Raw genomic sequence first — 6,815 nt, 5'->3', positions numbered from 1 at the left:
CCTAACATCAAGCCTTTTCGTGACAGGAATATGCATTTCATCTCAATTAAGAGAACAAATGAAGCATGTATCAAGCCGAATTACACCTGTAGATAGACCCACAGGGTCCGAAATACATCGTGTGCTGAATAAAACACGAAAAATTGTGACCGAAGGCGTTTTTTAATTCATACCTCGAACATGTTCCCAGTAATCAACAGTCCAATGCCGGTGTGGACAGGCCCAGGAGACGTGTAAAGCTTGGTGTCGTGCAGTCATCAAGGGCCACGACTTGACCTTCGGGTCCGAAGGCCCATATCAATGATGTTTCGTTGAATGGTTCGCACGCTGACGCTTTTTGATTGCCCAGCATTGAAATCTACATGAATTTGCGGAAAGGCTGCACTTCTGTGACGTTGAACGAGTCTCTTCTGTCGTCGTTAGTCCCATTCTTCCAGGATATTTTTCCGGCCTCAGCGATGTCGGAGATTTGATGTTTTATCGGATTCCTTATATTCACGGTACGCTCGTGAAGTGGTCGTACGGTAAAATCCCCACTTCATCGCTGCGTCTGAGATGCTGTGTCCCATCGCTAGTTCGCCGACTGCAGCACCACTTTCAAAGTCACTTAAATCTTGATAACCTACCGTTGTAGCAGCAGTAATTTATCTAACAACAGTGCCAGACACTTGTTTTATGTAGGCGTTGCCGACAGCAGCGCTGCATTATGTCTGTTTACATGTCTCTGTATTTGAATACGCATGCCTACACCAGTTTCTTTGGCGCTTCAATGTAATAAATCGCTTATGTTGTCGAACAACTAATTGTACTTTCACACAACATTTGGTGACCGTGAGTTCCCGAGTCACGAAAGTGTCGGACGCCGGAAAAACTGCATTGCGATGCATAAACGATTAAACGCTTCGTACCTATATATATACACTAAGATGGTATCTGTTCTTTCGGACATGTCCTAACCCTTAGATGCTTACAGGCTTTGACATATGACGTATGTCAACGCCCGTAAGCGGCTAAGGGTTTTCATTTCATTGTAATTTCATTCTAACGAGATGCTTGGTCACCGATAGTATCTGTTCTTTCGGACATATTCCGAAGGCTCACCGGCCACTTGACCATCTTCTGTGCAGATACACAAACAGTGCCCGAACTCTTACGGGAATCGGCAACGCGCCGCGAGTAATGAGTATAATGTGCGGGGGCACTACGAATGTGGTGCGGGACAATACGTCGAGAATGTGGGTTTCGCGGGAGGCGTGCCAGAGATAAGTCCCTGCAGTCGCGCTATCCTCTGTGACCTCGGTGGCTCAGATGGATAGAGCGTCTGCCATGTAAGCAGGAGTTCCGGGTTCGAGTCCCGGCCGGGGCACACATTGTCACCTGTCCCCGTTGACGTATGTCAACGCCTGTAAGCAGCTAAGGGTTTTCATTTCATTGTAGCTTCGTACCTAAGTTTCCGCCTCGGTCGCTCTGCGCAGAAGCATTCGCGAACAACCGCGCCGCGTAATCGACGACCGCCGAGACGAGCACGTCCAATGTCTGCAATCAGTGGCGACCGCAACCGTTAGTGTGACTGCAGCGAAACAACGTCCCTTGCGGTCGGATGTTGCAGTAACGGGGTGCGCTCTTTCTGACTGGTTGTCTTGGCCCACACCACCACAAACTGATTCCAGTTACGTGGTAGCCTCATTTAACAGGCAAATGCCTACGGAAGTACACGACATCCTAGCTTCGCCGCTCGCTCGTGACCAGGAAAAGTTCCGTGTTACCTCACACCATCGTCGCCTCCGCACGCTGGCAGGCAGTGCACTTCTTAATATATTCGGGACGAACCACAAGTCTGCCGGCAACATTTCTTAGGCTGTTGAGCGGCGTTTTCTGAGTATTTTAGTAGCAGGGATACGTGGTCTCCGGTGGGTCGTTATAGGCTGATTTCATTCCGTTTGATTTCTTGCTCTGATTATCTTCGGGTCCGTACTGCGCTCAAAATACACTCCTGGAAATGGAAAAAAGAACACATTGACACGGGTGTGTCAGACCCACCATACTTGCTCCGGACACTGCGAGAGGGCCGTACAAGCAATGATCACACGCACGGCACAGCGGACACACCAGGAACCGCGGTGTTGGCCGTCGAATGGCGCTAGCTGCGCAGCATTTGTGCACCGCCGCCGTCAGTGTCAGCCAGTTTGCCGTGGCATACGGAGCTCCATCGCAGTCTTTAACACTGGTAGCCTGCCGCGACAGCGTGGACGTGAGCCGTATGTGCAGTTGACGGACTTTGAGCGAGGGCGTATAGTGGGCATGCGGGAGGCCGGGTAGACATACCGCCGAATTGCTCAACACGTGGGGCGTGAGGTCTCCACAGTACATCGATGTTGTCGCCAGTGGTCGGTGGAAGGTGCACGTGCCCGTCGACCTGGGACCGGACCGCAGCGACACACGGATGCACGCCAAGACCGTAGGATCCTACGCAGTGCCGTAGGGGACCGCACCGCCACTTCCCAGCAAATTAGGGACACTGTTGCTCCTGGGGTATCGGCGAGGACCATTCACAACCGTCTCCATGAAGCTGGGCTACGGTCCCGCACACCGTTAGGCCGTCTTCCGCTCACGCCCCAACATCGTGCAGCCCGCCTCCAGTGGAGTCGCGACAGGCGTGAATGGAGGGACGAATGGAGACGTGTCGTTCTCAGCAATGAGAGTCGCTCCTGCCTTGGTGCCAATGATGGTCGTATGCGTGTTTGGCACCGTGCAGGTGAGCGCCACAATCAGGACTGCATACGACCGAGGCACACAGGGCCAACACCCGGCATCATGGTGTGGGGAGCGATCTCCTACACTGGCCGTACACCTCTGGTGATTGTCGAGGGGACACTGAATAGTGCACGGTACATCCAAACCGTCATCGAACCCATCGTTCTACCATTCCTAGACCGGCAAGGGAACTTGCTGTACCAACAGGACAATGCACGTCCGCATGTATCCCGTGCCACCCAACGTGCTCTAGAAGGTGTAAGTCAACTACCCTGGCCAGCAAGATCTCCGGATCTGTCCCCCATTGAACATGTTTGGGACTGGGTGAAGCGTCGTCTCACGCGGTCTGCACGTCCAGCACAAACGCTGGTCCAACTGAGGCGCCAGGTGGAAATGGCATGGCAAGCCGTTCCACAGGACTACATCCAGCATCTCCACGATCGTCTCCATGGGAGAATAGCAGCCTGCATTGCTGCGAAAGGTGGATATACACTGTACCAGTGCCGACATTGTGCATGCTCTGTTGCCTGTGTCTATGTGCCTGTGGTTCTGTCAGAGTGATCATGTGATGTATCTGACCCCAGGAATGTGTCAATAAAGTTTCCCCTTCCTGGGACAATGAATTCACGGTGTTCTTATTTCAATTTCCAGAAGTGTATCTTTATCACGCTGAAAACATGGTCGGTATGCACTGCGAATTTTGTTTGGAAACACTTATTGCACCCCTCGCAGTACCTGCTGCCGACGAAACTTTACTCTTCGACATCAAGACTGTTTTCCGTACTGCTCAGATATGTCCCGTTTCGTTTTCCGGCTGAGTTAGGTTGACAGTAATGAGAGATTTCTTCACCAAATCAGCAAGGCCGCTGCTCTAGCGCCTCAGGATTAGGCATCCCCTTAGACACCACCGAGTGCGGTTTGCCTACCTTCAGGCGCATGAACAGCCGCCAGGCTGAACTGGTAACGAAACTTTGGACAGGTACATTTCTAATGTGGTCAAGGGAAATGCCGTGTGGGTGGCCTCGAGGGTGTTGCCGAACTGGGGGATCTCAATCACGTCTAGCCGTTTTATTTACGCGCATGTTAAGGGGACCACATCGTAGTTCAGGTCGGAAAAATCTGATTTTCGGTTTTCATCATATTTCGATAGATTAAGGTTTTATTTAAGTACTCTGAAAAAAAGATTTCGCCGAAATAATTTTTTTTCGAGCATTTAAAGAGCATTTTCCTACCACGTGTGTTTATGTGCCACTTGCACTTTTCTGTCACCCACTTTTCTGCATATATTTTAGATCTTTATATCCCCTACATTGCATGTTAGTGATTTTTTTTTACTCCCGAGTGTTTTGGGTATCCTTCGAATGCAACGGTCGGTATTCTTCTGTTTCTGCTGTATGTAAACAACACGCTTTCAAACTCGCGGTTAGTTTTGCTGAAGTGTGATTGCGAGTTCTTGTTATACTTACGTTTGCAGTGCTTGTTTACAAATGTACTCACCTCTTTCATAGCTATTTATATAGAAGCTCCTGCAAGTTCAGCCTGTACCTAACGTCCTCTACTCATAAGCCATGTCATGGATTGTGTCTATCAGCAGAAAATTCGTGGTGCACATACAATAGGGCTCTGGCAACTTGGGAATCTTATTTTCACGAGCATTCCTGCTGCTGTTATTACAGCAATTAAACCTATTTTCAGCGACTTGGCTCATCCTGACCTTCTAAGGAAATGTCTGAATGGGCAGACACAGAACGCAAATTAATCTTTCAACAGCTTAATTTGGAACCGCCTTCCTAAAACTGTACTTGTAGGCATGCATACAATGAAACTAGAAGTTCATGATGCTTTTATTACATTCAGTTGTAGTAATATTGGAGAGTGTTGGGTACTGAAAGAGCTGGGAATTAATCCTGGTGAAAATATGATCACTGGGCTGCAACATTGCGATAAAATGAGGATGACGATGCAGACAGGTCTGCATCTAATATGGCCAAGAAAGCAAGACAAACATCCAGGAAGGCGAAAAAGAAGCTGGAAGACCTGCTAGAGGCCAAAGAAGGGCCATCATATGCAGCAGGACAGTTTTAATTAACTGTAAGTAACAAATTTCAAAAGTTTCTTTCTTTAAAGTCAATTTGCCGCAAACAAAAATTTTTGGTACATACGCCACATTATATCAGAAACTATCGTAGATAAATGAATGAAATTTTCAGAGACTCTGCGGAACATAAAAGGCTACCTTTGGTGTTACATTCATTAATATTTCCCCATTAGGAAGTTCACAAAAAATATTTTCTGCAGAAAAAACTTTGTATTTTTTGTTAATTAATTAAAAAAGTATTTCTTAAAAGCTATAAAATGAATAAAGTAGATTTTAGTACAGTTGACTATTAGTATCATGTAACATACAGTAAAAATATTAAAGTCCTGCATCAAATAGTTTTTTTGAGAAATGAGTCAAATACTTGCCTAAATTAACACGGGTTAGATAGGCAGTATGTGTATGATCATGCCATAGGACGGAAAACAGGAGGGTTGAAACACTGAGTATCCTCTGCTACTTGGGGTCACGCGGAAATTTCGTCGGATGTTTTTGAACGGTCCCTAGTGGGTCCAACCCGTGCACGAGAGCCAAAATTGCGGTCGCGCTGCCCGCAAAAGGGTGTGACCACGTACAATGGCGCTGCAGCCCAGCAGTGTCTTCAGAGAAGGGTTGGAACGGCCGAAGGCGTCAGCAGGGTCGAAGCGTGTAGAGAATGTGCTCCTGTCGCTCATCGCACTACAAACTGTCGTTTTCGACCTGCGAAATAGGTGGGAATCAGTTCCCCAGAAAAGGAGTGCTTTATCCGACCGTCTGAGGCCTTTTCGTGTCGATTTCGAGCGTCGGTGCGTGTGAAATGTTTCTGCTGTTAGAAAACCGCGTGATTTCGACGTTGGGTGTTGCGGTTTTGACCGTGGCAGAGGTGTCGAAAGAATGGGTGAGATGAGGGTAAGAGCTGTGACAACCTTCTCACCGTGGCGCTGGGCAGAACAGTGGTGAAACCTGGTGCCAATGTGACATCAGTAACCCGCTTTATACCTCACGTGGACTTCCTGGCTGGGGCCGTTTTCCCGCACGTGTCGGCGCGTCGCTGTCTGATGCGGTGCCCAGCGCGAGGAGCCGGCCGGAGTGGCCGTGCGGTTCTAGTCTGGAACCGAGAGACCGCTAAGGTCGCAGGTTCGAATTCTGCCTCGGGCATAGATGTGTGTGATGTCCTTAGGTTAGTTAGGTTTAAGTAGTTCTAAGTTCTAGGCGACTGATGACCTCAGAAGTTAAGTCGCAAAGTGCTCAGAGCCATTTGAACCAGCCCGAGGGGGGCGTCACAGGGCGGCACGGAGGAAGGCCAAAGCCCACACTTTCGCCTCCCAATGGGATACGACAGTACGGGATTTCGAAAGGAAGATACTTTAATACTGTGAATGAAGAGCGATGTGTCTGTCGCAATCTATGTTGTTGCATAGCTTACAGGTTGATTTGTTAATGAGCTTAGGCTCGAAACTAGTCGTCAAGTAGTAAAGGGCATTAACATCGCACGTTGACGGTGCTCTGCAATCTGTCGCACAATGTTGTTAACAAACATTGCCAGATGAGTGGAGGGCACACGTAGTGTGAAGAGAAATCCACAACAGTACTGAAGATACATGGTGCCTGTCCTGAAGCACCGACGGTTGCACATCACCATTCAGTCTGCATACGGGCCTGAAGATGACGATAATCCAGTGTCGAAACTGGTCCTGTATTAAAGTATCTTATAAACGAAAGTACAGTTGTTGGTATCTCTGATTGCTACGAGTTTTTGACCAGCCGCGGTCCCGTGCCCGCCTCAGTGATTAATCACCTCACGCCGTTCCACTCGGTCGACTCGTTCGCCCGTGAGTCGGCAGCGCGCGGCTTGGGTGACGCAACGCCCCGGGCCCCGACGTGCAATGCTGACCGCGGATGAGCAGCGGCCGGTTCCAAGGCCAGGGTCCCCCCACTGCGCGCCTTCCGCCTCTGACGTCAACTGCAAAGAGAGATTAGCGCC

At 49.2% G+C, this 6,815-nt stretch overlaps 1 non-coding gene across 1 annotated transcript; it reads left to right on the top strand.

Moving 5' to 3' along the window:
* The first annotated feature begins 1,293 nt into the window (after positions 1 to 1,293).
* Positions 1,294 to 1,366, top strand: Trnat-ugu (transfer RNA threonine (anticodon UGU)). Its single transcript has one exon. It is a non-coding gene; the product is annotated as a tRNA-Thr (tRNA).
* The last annotated feature ends 5,449 nt before the right edge of the window (positions 1,367 to 6,815 follow it).

The sequence above is a fragment of the Schistocerca gregaria genome, chromosome 10 (assembly GCF_023897955.1).
Source record: "Schistocerca gregaria isolate iqSchGreg1 chromosome 10, iqSchGreg1.2, whole genome shotgun sequence".
NCBI classification, from domain to species: domain Eukaryota; kingdom Metazoa; phylum Arthropoda; class Insecta; order Orthoptera; family Acrididae; genus Schistocerca; species Schistocerca gregaria.
This window is presented reverse-complemented; position numbering and strand designations above follow the sequence as displayed.